The sequence below is a fragment of the Ovis canadensis genome, chromosome 6 (assembly GCF_042477335.2).
Source record: "Ovis canadensis isolate MfBH-ARS-UI-01 breed Bighorn chromosome 6, ARS-UI_OviCan_v2, whole genome shotgun sequence".
NCBI lineage: Eukaryota > Metazoa > Chordata > Mammalia > Artiodactyla > Bovidae > Ovis > Ovis canadensis.
The window spans coordinates 35,328,548-35,342,921 of NC_091250.1; the positions used below are offsets into that span (position 1 = coordinate 35,328,548).

At 41.9% G+C, this 14,374-nt stretch overlaps 1 long non-coding RNA gene and 1 other non-coding gene across 2 annotated transcripts; one reads left to right on the plus strand and one right to left on the minus strand.

Annotated features, from left to right (window-relative positions):
- Positions 1-3,135: 3,135 nt before the first annotated feature.
- LOC138442345 (uncharacterized) lies at positions 3,136-5,502 on the plus strand. Its single transcript, XR_011257653.1, has 2 exons — positions 3,136-3,198; positions 4,245-5,502. It is a non-coding gene; the product is annotated as an uncharacterized lncRNA (long non-coding RNA).
- Positions 5,503-11,329: 5,827 nt separating this feature from the next.
- On the minus strand, positions 11,330-11,407 carry LOC138443028 (small Cajal body-specific RNA 18). Its single transcript, XR_011257957.1, has one exon. It is a non-coding gene; the product is annotated as a small Cajal body-specific RNA 18 (non-coding RNA).
- Between the last annotated feature and the right edge of the window lie 2,967 nt (positions 11,408-14,374).

The window sequence follows — 14,374 nt, forward strand, 5'->3', positions numbered from 1 at the left end:
GAGTGGATAAGCGTGTGTGCCTGTTTCTTTCATTCACCGGTCTCAATTTTCTCTTTCTGTTTTATTTCCTAACATGCTGTGATATAATGGGCTTCCCTGGTGGCTCAGACGGTAAAGAATCTGCCTGCAATGTGGGAGACCTGGTACAATGTAATCAATGTATATTTGGTCTTTGTTCATGTTCCTGGTACAGAGCTTCTAAAACCTTTGTAATCACCTGAATGATTAAGGGTGAGTGGAGTGTCTTTTGTTATTCACGATAAGTCCCTTTTGATCATGTTGTTGTTTAGACCCTAAATTGTGTCCAATTCTTACAAACTCATGGACTGTAGTCTGCCAGGCCCCTCTCTTCATGGGATTTTCCAGGCAAGAATACTGGAGTAGGTTGCCATTTCCTTTTCCAGGGGATCTTCCCGATCCAGGGATTGAACCCATGTCTCCTGCACTGGCAGGCGTTTTCTTCTTTGCTAAGCCACCAGGGAAACCCCATTTTGATCATACTTGTGTTTAGGTTAATGAGGTGATTCTCGATGGAACTCTAGATACCTTAGGATGGGGGCTAGTTGCTAGAGGAACCAACCATGTGATTAGATGGTTGGAACTTTCAGCCCCATCCTGAGATCTCTGAGGAGGGGAGAATGGCTGGAGACTGAGTTAATGGCTAAAGATTTAATCAGCCATGGCTACATAAGGAAGTCTCCATAAAGGCTTAAAGGACTGGGGTTCAGAATGATTCCAGATTGTTGAAGGCATCCATATAACAGGAGGGTAGTGATCTGGAGAGGGCATGCAGCTACCCACCTTTTCACACATATGTTGCCCTTTGTATCTCCACTTGGCTATTCCTGAGCTATATCCCTTATAATAAACTGGTGACCGTAAGTGAAGTATTTCTTTAAGTTCTCTGAGCCATTCTAGCAAAGTATTAAACTCAATGAGAGAGTCATGGGAACCTCTGGTTTAGAGAAGGTTAGTCAGAAGTTCCAGTGACAAGCTGGGACAAATGACAAGTGTCTAAAGTGGGGACAGTCTTATGGGCTGAGCCCTTAACTTGTGGAGTTTTCGCTAACTCTGGGTAGCTAGTGTCATAATGAATTAAATTGCAGGGCACCCAGCTGGTGTCCCAGAGAACTGGAGAACTGCTTGGCATGGAAAGCCCACACATTTGGTGTCAGAAGTGTTGTGAGTAGGAAGAAACAGAGTTTTCTTTTAGTACCCTTATTTTATATTATCATTTCTTGAGGTTTTTCTCCAAGTTCATTTTGGAAAGAAACAAGGCCAAAATAAGTTCAATAAGTAAAAAGATAAAAATATAGTCTCCCAACTATTAAGATTTAGGTTTGATCTAAAAGCTGTAGCTTAATTGTTGTTTTAAGATTTTCCATCAAAAAAAATTTTTCCCTGCTTCTAACACTGAGTTATGTTCTCCAGAAATTCTTTAAATTTTGAATTGTTCTAGCTTACCTGTAATATAGATAGTTTGCATTCTTTGTAACAGTTCACTTTTGCAACCTCCCCTCCCACCCCCCACCCCCCCCCCCCATTCAAACAATAAAATCTGTCTTCCATAGAATAGATTAGCTTTTTCTAAATGAAGGTGTGAATACAACTCCAAGACCTCACAGCTCTTTGTTGGGAAGTTTCTTATGTGAAACCTAAATGAGTGAAGACCATGTTTTCTTGTCTGTCCCAGATGATAAAGAACCCACCTGCTAATGCAGGACATGTAAGAGATGTGGGTTCGATCCCTGGGTTGGGAAGATCCCCTGGAGGAGGGCAGGGCATCCCTCTCCAGTATTCTTGCCTGGAGAATCCCATGGACAGAGGAGCCTGGTGGGCTTCACTCCATGGGGTCACATGGAGTTGGACATGACTGAAGTGACTCACGCATATCCCAGCTGGAGAAAACAAAACATCATACAGTATACCGACAAGCTATATGGTCTACTGAATGGGCAAAGCCCTACTCCCCAGTGCAAATAAGAGGAAAAATAAATTTGTGAAAATTGAACAGCTGAAAGTATTGCTTGATGAATGTTTTTAATTACAATGTCTTCAACTCTGGTAAATGTGCATATTAACTACAATGTATTAATTTACAAGATGATCCATCAAAGAAATCAAATCACTCTAGCAGTATTGTCTTGTTTGTTTCAATACATATCTGGAAATACTGTGACTTGGAAGAACTTTACTTAAGGAAAAATTAATGCAGGATAGCACTTAACGGTTGTTCAGGCTTCAAGTTTAATCTTACTCTGATAAATACCAGTTGAGCTCTAACCGGACCTCTCTGAACCTCAGTTTCCTCTTCTGTTATAAAGGAATACTAATGTATTGTGTATACATAATTTCCTGTATATTTTGATGTTTTGACATCATAAGAAACCATTCTGGCTGCAGAGAGACTGCCCCTCCCTGGTCTAGCTGATTCTTACAGAAGGCAAAGGGCCCAGCCTGAAGCATGACTTTGATATGCAAACTAACCTTCCAGAGCCCTATCTCTTCTATCTGGTGCATATTCAATCCACCCCAGAGGCAATATTCCTCAGCTTTAATTATCCCAGGGCCAGGTGCCAGGAACTAGGGATCACTCTACAGGTCAGAGCCAACATTCCAACTTGCCAGTCCTAAACTGTTACCCTGCTCTGCCTTGCCTTTTGCATGATCACCTCAATAAAGTAGCCTAAGTGCTTCCTCCACCCCAATTCCTGCCTTCTGCCTTCTAACCACCCTGTTTTTTCCCATTGGCCTTGCTTGGTGTGCCTCCTGCCTCTAGGACCTGTGAGTATAATAAACTTTATTTCTTCCTGACTATCTCATTAAAGAATATAAAACAACCAACATATGTCTTGCAGAGTTACTGTGAAAATATAATGCCATCATTACCGTCCCTAGTACGGAGAAAACTTTCAATGAACAGTTGCTGTTAGGAAAAGTAAGCCTAACATAGAAGTATTGATATAATTCCATCATTAATGATCTGGACCACCATCCATGCTCATACTTTATCTGAATATAAAGCTTTGGAGGGCCTGCACCTCTGTCTCTTGACACAGCATCTGAGACAGAAAGGAATGCTGGACCATTTCTGCATTCCTTTGAACACGGCTTTTTTTTTTTTTTTTTGCCACAGGGATTTCCTGTCCCTTACTCTCATAGAGGCTGGAAGCAGAGGCTCCTGTCTTTCAACAACAGGTATGAATTCTGCCAACAGTCTAGCCAACTAAAGCTTCCAGAGAAGGAGGGATTCACCTGGACTAGAGACATAAAGAGTTTATTATTTTTAATGAATTAAAGATGAAAGTGGAACATACCAACTCAAAAGAAGGCAACGAAAACACTGACTGGGTTTGATACCCAGGTTCAGTTTCTAGGAGCAGTACCAAATTCCCCCCATCAGGCGGGAGATGTTTTCTCGGCTCATGTCAACCCTTGGTGCAAGCAACTCGAGTTTCTTTATAGTCTCGGAGAGAGATTTATTTTGAACAGGTATCTACTGCCTAACTCTTGTGTGTGTCGTACCGTGTTATAGCTATGTCCTATCCAACCTTTCAGGTGGGCCTCATCCCTAGGAGTCATTTAATTTGGTTTTGTTTTCTAAAAACAAACAAAACCCTACAAAACCTATAAAACAGATTATGGTCACCATGCTGTTGCCTTTTGTGTGGTAGTGAGTCCATCTTTTTTACTCATCAAAAGTAACCCCAGGATGAGCTAGGAGAAAGGAGATTAAAATCTAATAGGTCAGACATAAGCTATTAGATAGAGAATGGATAACAACAAGTTCCTACTGTATAGGACACAGAACTGTATTCAATATCCTATGATAAACCATAACAGAAAAGCATATTTTTAAAAAAATATATATATAAAACTGAATCACTTTGCTATACAGCAAAAATTAATACAACGTTGTAAACCATCTGTACTTCAAATAAAATTTTTTAAATGTAAAAATAAAAAAAAAAATTTACAGATAAGGAGTAAAGGCTCCCAAGGACTTTAGTAACATCCTGGAAACTAAAGGGGTCATACAACTAAAGATTCCTCAAGTTACTGATAATGGGATTTATAACATGAAGGAATATGTTGGCCTTACCATCTGTGGGAAAGGTGTGGGTCTCCTTAGGGATGTTTCTCTCCTTTCCCGCTGATCTACCTGTGTCTTTAACATTTATTTTCTCCATTAAAAGTTTGACAAGCTGGTTGGAACATTATCACATTTATTATTAATTTTTCAGAAATATTCATGCCGCTTGAAATATGAAGGGTAAGAACATGAGATATGCAACAAAATCAAAGACAAGAGTTCCAGTTCTAACAATGGCGGACAAGGATGTTTTGAACCAACCCTCTCTTTGAGAATTAGAAATGTCACCTAGGTGGTAAGGAACTGGGTTAGTAGGCTCTGGATATGGGGACAGAGGGAAGCCCAAACAAATGAGTATGAAATTCACTGCTTTTCTTTTCTGTGTGTGTGTGTGTGTGTGCGTGCGTGTGCTCAGTCACCTCCAACTTTGTGACCCCATGGACTGTAGCCTGACAGGCTCCTCTGTCCATGGGATTCCCCAGACAAGAATATTGGAGTAGGTTGCCATTTCCAACTCCAGGGGATCTTCCCAATCCAGGGATTGAACCCGCATCTCTAGTGTCTCCTGCATTGGCAGGCGGAGTCTTTACCACTGTGCCACCCTGGAAGCCCCTTTTCTTCTTCATGCAAATGCCAGTTCTAAAAGTGGGACCTGAGAGACTGGACCCTGAGTAGAGCTTGCCACAGATGTGTGGGTCATGGGAAGAAATATTAGAGGTCAGAGCTTGCCAAGGAGGATGGGACCTGGTAAACCAGCAACCCCCGCCCCTCTAGGGGCTGTTTTGGAATCTCAAAGGGGTATATTCCAAGAATAAGAGTATGCTGGATAGATAGAGACTAGCCTCACAAAGATCAGAGCCTGATTGCCTAAGGTGATCTGTGTCTGCTAATACTCTAGCACAGCTGCTTGCCAGAGGCAAACCAAACCCTTTCTGGAGGGAAATAACATCACCTGTCATGCGAAGAGCTGACTCATTGGAAAAGACTTTGGTGCTGGGAGGGACTGGGGGCAGGAGAAGAAGGGGACGACAGAGGATGAGCTGGCTGGATGGCATCACTGACTCGATGGACGTGAGTCTGAGTGAACTCCGGGAGTTGGTGATGGACAGGGAGGCCTGGCATGCTGCGATTCATGGGGTCTCAAAGAGTCGGACACGACTGAGTGACAGAGCTGAACTGAACTGATGACCACAAATTATCTCTGAATGTTTTATTGCAAAATCTAGCAATCAGTTAAAAAGTATCGAGCACATAAAAAGATGAGATTCAAAGGAAAAGAGAAAATGACAGAAATGGGCTTATAGGGAGTATGGACTTTAGAGTTATTCAGTAAGAATTTTTGAAAATTAGGATTAACACGTTTAAGAAATTAGAAGTCCAGAATGATAAAACTGAGAGAGAATAGGAAATGAAGATAAAAGTTAAAAAAGACAATTCTAGAATTCAAAACACAATAATTGTTATTAAGAATACAGTGAATAGGTTTAAATAACGATTAGATACAGTTGAACAAGAATCGAGTAAGTAAGAAGAAAGCATCTAGGTTGAATCATGGAGAGACAAAAGGATGGAAAATACACAAAAGAGTATGAGTGACATCAGGGACAGGTGAAAAAGTCTAAAATATATGGAACTGTAAACCCAGAATGAGAGAGACAGCAGGACAGAGAGAATGGGACAGAATAAAGGTATGCAGAGATAATGACTGAGAATTTTCCAAAATTCCTGAAAAATATCAAGCCAGAGTTAAAAAGCATCATGAGCCCCAAGTAGGATGTTATAAAGAAAACCATATCTAGATGATACTGGTAAGATCAGAGATAAAAATCTTAAAGCAGTTAAAGATACAAAAAGTTTATTGGCTATTCTTACGTCCTTTCCTAGGGTGGGGCAAAGAGCAGAGTTTTGTGTGGGGGTCTGTACAGAACATGGGCATTGAACTTGGCTTTGCTTTACTCTGTGTTTCTGTCCATTCATTGCCAGTTATACTTCGGGGACACCGAAGCAGCATTCCTGTTTCAGAATCCTTACAGCATTTTCTTATGACCGTGGATATTCACTTGGAACTTAAATTCTGCTCTGCACTGTGTATATAACTAGGTCTGAGCACTTGTGATGGCTTGGGTAAGTGCATGCTCAGTTGCTAAGTCATAGTCGACTCTTTGTGACCCCAAGGACTGTAGCCCATCAGGCTGCTCTGACCATGGGATTTTCCAGGCAAGATACTGGAGTGGGTTAACATTTCCTTCTCCATATGATGAGGTAGATCCCATTATGATGCCCAATTTTAGGTAAGCAAACCAGGGCTTGGAAAAGTTGTCATGTGGCTCAGGTCAGAGGGCTAGTAAGAAGTAAAGCCTGATTTCATGACTCTTGCTCCCCTCACCTATGTTAGCCAGTGGAAAGTGTAAACTTCTGATGGGAGATTACAACCCAACTTTCCATTCTCTCTCATACCGCCTATCCTCGACTCGCTCAGATAATACTAACAACCCTCCCAATAATGACTGGCTTTCTTGAGCACATACATTATACCAGCACTCATTTACTTCTCACATCCTTCTTGTAAGGTAGGTAGTAGTATTCTCCCATTTTACATATTAAAACACTGAGGCACAAAGAGGTTAAGTATCTTGCAAGGTCCACAGCTGTTCAGTGGTGAAGCTGGAGTCCAAAACTAGGCAGTTTGGGACTTCCCTGGTGGTACAGAGGTTAAGAATCTGCTGGCCAAAGCAGGTGCCACCGGTTCAATTCCTGGTCCAAGAAGGTCCCACGTGCCGTGGAGCACCTAAGCCCATCCGCCACAGCTACTGAGCCCGAGTGCGGCAACTGCTGAAGCCCATGTGCCTGGAGCCTGTGCTCTGCAACAAGAGAAGCCGCTGCAGTGAGACGCCCGTGCACCACAATGAAGAGTAGCTCCCAGTCCCCACAACTAGGGGAAGTCCATGCAAAGCAATGAAGACCCAGCACAACCAAAATAAATAAATGAATAAGGAAAAAAACAAAACCAACCAGGCAGTTTGGCTTCAGAGCCTGATTCTGCCCATCGTGTTCTCTGCTCTTCGTGCATGCGTGCTCAGTCCTGTCTGACTCTTTGTGACCCCACAGGCTGTAGCCCACCAAACTCCTCTGTTTGGGATTTCTCAAGCAAGAATACTGGAGTGAGTTGGCATTTCCCCCTCCAGGGGATCTTCCTGACCCAGGGATCAAAATTGAGTCTCTTGCATCTCCTGCTTGACAGGTGAATTCTTTACCACTGGGTCACCTGGAAAGCCTTACTGTTATTCATTAACAGAAGTAGAGGGAAAGAGAGTGAACTGTGTCCACCAGGACAAGGTTGGAAGCATCGTAATTGTGGCTGTTAAAACAGCACACACCTTGGCTATGAATGACCTTGTTTGTAGAGACATCAAGAAAAGGCAAATGATCTCACAGGAAACTTCAAGCTAAGCCATTAGGCTTTGGGGCATTCTTCAGAACCTATGCGATCATGTGTGTTTTCTCCACAAGGTGAATTTTTAACTCATGTCTTTACCACAGTTATTTTTATCACATATATTTCATTCTCCTATTTCTGTATCTCCCCAAGTTCATTTTACTTTTACCTATCCCTTAGGTAGGGGCTTCCCAGGTGGCACAATGGTAAAGAACCTGCCTATTAATGCAGGAAATGCAAGAGACATGGGTTCGATCCCTGGGTTGGGGAGATCCCCTGAAACAGGAAATGGCAGCCCGTTTCAGTATTCTTGCCTGGAAATCCTATGGATAGAGGAGCCTGACAGAGTACAGTCCACGGGGTCACAAAGAGTTGGACATAACTGAGTGACTGAGTACACACATCCCTTAGGTAAAAGATAAATGAACTGACTTCACAGCAGAAATAGTCCTTTGCTGGATCCCGAATAAGTTGAAGCTGGACAAGAATGCTAAGACTCCCAGCTCTTGTTTAGCAAACTTTAGAAGGAGAAAATCACCATGACAAGAATAGGCCTACTGCTCAGGGAAGATGGTAAATGTTAACAGACGCCAGGAGGAGACAAAGCTAGTCAATAGCTGCTGTTCTTCAAGGAAAATGAAGCATGTTCATATTGAAAAGAGTAGGGCAAATGTAAAGTGAGTCATAAATTTTACAACGCACTCTCTATGAAGGAATTAAATTACAAATTATGATGGTATGATTTCCTCCAAGGCCATATATATCTAATCCAATACTGTAATTAACATTGAGTTTTAAATGTCGCTAGTCTCAGAAGAGCGAACCCACAAGTCTTGGGAGGAAGTATTTCAGAGAGGTTGTCATTAGCAAATACTCTCTTGCTGTCAATGGAGTCAGACATGTGGGATTTCTAAAACAGGAAGGCTGTACTCGAGGTCTTAGGGCTCATTTGGTTGCAAGGAACACAACCTCACTCTGGCTACTTCACGTTAAAAAGATTTATTATACAGAAGCTCCTCACAGAATTCAAGACAGGAAGGACAGTTGAGCCCCGTCGGGAACTAGACTTGGAAACTGAAAAGGCTTTGGGGCTATGCAGCTGTTCTGGGGCTGCATGTTCTCTTGCCCGCATTTTTCTGTTTCCCCTGCCTTGTCCAGCCTCTCCCTGCAGACTGGCTGTCTGTGTGAGCGCCACACACACACGGCTGTTAATAGCTGTCACAGCCTCTCATTCCACAGGACCTTGAAGCCCTCATCACCACAAAGCACATGACCTCCCGGCCTGTGTCTCTCAGTTCAGATTCTCAAGAGAAAAATAATCAGACTATTCTGGTTCATGGATCACCTAATTAAGAAAGGTTGGGTTTATTTGGTATAAACATAGGAAAGATAGGCTCAGAGCTCTAGTCGGCCAAGGGATAAAGGGGTTCTTCAAGAAGAGAACTGGGAAGAAATCTCAAAATGTGTCCCTAATCACTACGATCTGGACCTAGAGTTTCAGTGTCCTGGAACCCTCTCAGTGTCTTAAACAATTACCAAGGACAAGTTCAAATATTGGGGCAAGCTTTCGGGGGGAAAAAGCAATTAAAATGGAAAAAATAGTATATAAATATATGTAAATTATTCCCCACCAAATGAGATTTAAGCTCATGAATTACTCTCCATCAATGAAACAAATGAGGTGGTTGGATGGTATCACCGACTCAATGGGCATGAGTTTGAGCAAGCTTTGGGAGTTGGTGATGGACAGGGAAGCCTGGCGTGCTGCAGTCCATGGGGTCGCAAGGAGTCAGGCATGACTGAGCAACTGAACTGAACTGAACTGAATGAAGCGAAATTCTAAAACTGAGATAAAAACTTTTAGTGACACATTTGATCATTAACTGAAGATTTTTAGGACAAATACCAGTGGAGTTGTGTACCTAAGATCAACATGATGTGATACATTAGGCAGACAATATCCAATATCCTTGTATGTGCAAGAAATACTGATCAATACATGACTTTAAAGCAAAACGCTTTATTGTGCTATAACTTGACTAAAACAATATAAACATTTCAGAAGCGTCATCAGAGAGTAACATTTTTCATTTTTTCTCTGATACCTTCGCCTAACCCTATTGGAGTTCACTTTTAAACCAGAGCAGGGCCTGGATCAAGAAGTTCCTAGAGAGACAGCTTCTGTTGCCACTGTCATCCCCAGTAGGATCAAAGCCAGAGCCCCACCCAAATTTGGAGGCCAGACAGAGGGGACTTCATGGAATGTAACCAACTGGCTTGACTTCAAATTCCCAGGGCCATTGTTTCAGGATTAGAATTTATCTCTGGTAGTGGAATAGTTTAATACCGAAATATTCTCATTTTTGAATACTGAGTTTTTTAATAGTCTATTTTCAACTAAACATTTAAAATATTAATTTAACATGCAACTGCTGCTGCTGCTGCTAAGTCGCTTCAGTCGTGTCCGACTCTGTGCAACCCCATAGACGGCAGCCCACCAGGCTCCCCTGTCCCTGGGATTCTCCAGGCAAGAACACTGGAGTGGGTTGCCATTTCCTTCTCCAATGCATGAAAGTGGAAAGTGAAAAGTGAAAGTGAAGTTGCTCAGTCACGTCCAACTTAGCGACCCCATGGACTGCAGCCCACCAGGCTCCTCCGTCCATGGGATTTTCCAGGCAAGAGTACTGGAGTGGGGTGCCATTGCCTTCTCCGTAACACACAACACTAAATATTAAAATGTTTATATTCAGTTTAAAAAAATAGCGGTAAATCCTATTCAAGCAAAAAAATCATTTGATTATACAGTTGTCAATATTCTTTAGAAGATTTTGAAACTTGGCTTTTTTACTTTAGTTTTGCAGGTATAATTAAAATAAAATCCTTTTTTATCCATTACTTTGATTTTGCATTCTGTTTGAAGCATGTATGATTTTTTTTATATCCAGTTTCCATGTCACTTTGTCACTGTAGTGTTATTTTGTTTGAATCCTTTTACATTAAACTTTTGTGTATTGAGTGGTAGTCATTTTCAGCCAAAATTAAAAAACAAAAGTTTCAGAGTGTTCTAACACTTGAGGCTATCTTATTTTAAGTCCAACTTCAGTTTCAAATGAAGGACAAACAGCATTTTTCCAGAGGGGAAAGAAAATATACCTGTAATTGATTGGCCATTGGCACTCGGCATACACTGTTTATTCCTTGGCCTTTATTTGCAGAGAGGGAAGTGAAGTTGGACAACTAAGTAGAATTTTTCAGTTTCTTTTCTAGAAATAAAACAACAGTAGTGGTAAGTCTGTACTCTTCCTGGTTCTCAGATGAAGAACTTGAGACTTTGAGAGGTTAAGTAGCTCTCACACAGGGTCACATAGCTAGTAAGTGACAGAGTCTGGTTGCTAATTCAAGTGTGTCTGATTCCGAAATCTATGCTCGGTAGCACCTTGTGGCCTCATGATTCCACAACTGTAGATCTGCAGGTATTCCCCAGAGAACATGTATGTTTGAGTCAGTTACAGCCCACTTCAGTGTAAAAGCTCCATGTTAAGTGTTATGTGTATGTAGAAGCAGGCTGGGGCCGTAGGAAGCTGATTATTTCAGTCCATCATTACAAAATTGCACACGCTGTAACCTTATGACAATGTACTTTCTCTTGTAAAAGAGAAAATAGCTGATAATATAATGGCAATAGAGGCCTGTGCAGTAAACTCTCATTAGGTTTGAATTATTATAGCTAGAGGTAGACCCACAGATGTGCTGTAATTACATGAAAGGAGCACCATAAAGGCTGTTTCTCTTTTTTCCCCCACTCTCAATTCATTTTCAGAACATACCCCAACACCTGGTTCCCAGAACTCAGCCTGCACATTGCCAACCCAGGACTCACAGTTACAGAAGCAGAGGCCTCCTACCCTCCTTCATCTCTAGTTTAACCTGCTATTCCTAACCCTCCACCTTGGTCCTCTGGCCCCACTTCTCCAGACACATTTTCATAAGCCTCACAGGCTACCTGGCAATGTGGCAAATACTGCAGGTTCATCTGGGAGCTGCACTGGGGACCCAGCGGCACCTCTACATCCCAGTGTCCTTACCCCCAGCCAGCTGGGCCCAGGCTCCTTTGGACCTGATGTCCTAGACCTCCCTCTGGTTTGCTCATTTTAGGCTATTCTATTCTCAGTGTTCCAAGATTAATGGTTATTACAGTTTGTAAAAGGAGCATTGTTTTTTGTGGGGGGATTCTGGAGATCATCTTACTAGGAAAAGGTCTCAAAGCCATTTATACTCTACTTGACTGGGTAAAGACTGAGAGCTCAGAAGGTGTCACAGCATCTTCTGTAAGTTGAGGTAAAGAGTCATGGATGGGACTAGTTAAAATCAGGACATTCCTTTGGCCTCTCAACCAAAATGTAGCATTTAAGTGACCACTGAAGTGGTGTATCAGACCCAGGAGGCTGCTGCCAGGAAATGCCTTATCCAAGCACCACCTGCAAAGGAGTCTGAGCTGTAGACCCAGGTTTTTCCTCCTGATCTCCCCTCAGAACCTCCTTTAGGTTCTGTTACAGGCTTCCTTTTAAGAGAAAGAGCCATGCATGTCTGCTTTTGTTAGATGATAAAAAGTAGCTGTAACTGTGACAAAGACATGATGTAGAAGCTGCAATGGAAATACTTTAGTTATTTTCTTTCAGTGATGAGAAAAAGAAGTATTTTAAGGTAATAATCTAAAATTTTATATTTGTGATTTTAAGTAGTGAGGATCACTAAATTAATACAATTAAAGATAGAATTATGCTTATTTCATCTATATCCCTACAAGTTTATATGCACAAAAGTGAAAGTGAAGGTCACTAGGTTGTGTCAACTCTTTCCAACCCCATGGACTGTAGCCTGCCAGGCTCTTCTGTCCTTGGTTACTGGAGTGGGTAGCTGTTCCCTTCTCCAAGGGATCTGCCCAACCCAGGGATCAAACCCAGGTCTCCCACATTGCGGGCAGATTCTTTACCATCTGAGCCACCAGGGAAGCCCAAGAATACTGGAGTGGGTAGCCTATTCCTTCTCCAGCGATTCTTCCTGACCCAGGAATTGAACTGGTGTCTCTGGCATTGCAGACGGATTCTTTACCAGCTGAGCTACCAGGGAAGCCCTTACATGCACAAGTGGGGCAAAAAAATCGGGAAAAGGAATATCTCATGGAAAAATGTGGATCCCATCATTTGTTATTAAATGATTGCTTTTTTAATCTCTCCGTCTGTTCAAATGTTTGCTTCTATTTCTCAGTAAATCTTAGGTAGGGAATCATACGATGACAAATAATTATTATGACAGCCATATGTAAATGAGTTGAAGAATGAAGATCTGGAAAGGCGGATACTGTCGTTACAAAAGAGTACAAGGAGTTGAAAAAGAAGTGAGGTTTTCAAGAACTTTAACCAAGAAAACCTCAACAAGTCTTGATGATGGACCAGGCATAGAGGATGGCATTATAAATAATGAAGTGAATGGGATCCTGAATTTGAGGACTGTTCTTCGGGTAGGATCACAGTAGTGGCAATGTTAAGATTGGCCTGGATCTAATTGTCTTCATCCTGATTCTTCACCCTGAATCCATCTAATTAAAGATTGCAGATGAGGACAGGGAAGGCAGCTTTCATGATGCAGTAGTTTGTCATTTTCTCCAGGTGGCAAAACCAACTTCTGTTCAATTCCTGCACCTTCACTTAAGGGAGAGAAGAAGCCTAAGATGTGAGAGCTCTGAGGAGAAATGGGAGGAAAATAATGGATTCCCTGGCAAGCCTTGTCCCCAGGAATCCTGCATAAGCACATGCCAAAGGTTATAACCCTTCTCGTAGGCTGACAGTTGTTAAATTTGATATTAAGGTCAATAAGATTGTACGAAGATAAAGGTCCTTTCTTGCAGAAACTCCACTGAGCCCTTAAGCTCATATTGCCTAATGTTTCAGCCTTTCTTCCTCATCCTGGTCTATCTGGTATATATAGACCAGATATGATCTACCTGGTATAAATATCTCCTGACTTAGCCCAAGCTACTGGGAACAATTCTTCATTCCCACTCTGTTACTTAGGAAAAAACTGTGGGTAGGAAGTAAATCCCAGTAGACACACTAGACGACTCCCCTCCAAACTCATGCTAGTGAGACTCATATTGTTTGGGAGACATACAAGCACTCACAGATACTTTGGAAAGAAGGAGAATTTGATGTTAAAATTCAAAATTAGCTAACTGCTCAAATACTCCAAGGGATGGCTTATATGTATATTGGTGAAAGAATGCCTAGATATAAGTTGTGAGCTAATGAGTTAGGATACTATTTAAAACATTATGGCTCTCAGTTTTCTCCAAATTAATACAGCAGATATTCAGAAATGCAATTTTAAAAAGATTAGATGAGTTGCGCTGTAGTTTTGAAAGTATTGTCCATACATGATAAAATAAGTTATTAAAGCAGCACAATACAATACACAATTAAAATAAGACACTGTTCTCCTTTCCTGCCCCTTTGGTCCTACTCCCCAGAACTAACTATATCAGTCATGAACGCCTTCTCAGAAAGCAACAGGAACCCCTAACAATGGTGGCTGCTATTGATTTACATGAAACTCAGTGGTGGGTGGTATTGGGTTTGGTTCTGTAGTTTGCGACCTAATCAAGAAGCCACGCTTGAGTCACGGTGTACCAGAAACGCCACGTCCTGTTGTCACAAGGAGGCTAATACAGCTCTAGGCAGCGCGTTCTCAACTGAAAGACTGCTATGCAGGAGGCAATGGAGTAGAAGCAAAAAGAGCTTTCTTCTCATGCACACCCTCATTTTCTGAGGAGGGACGTCCTCCCAGAA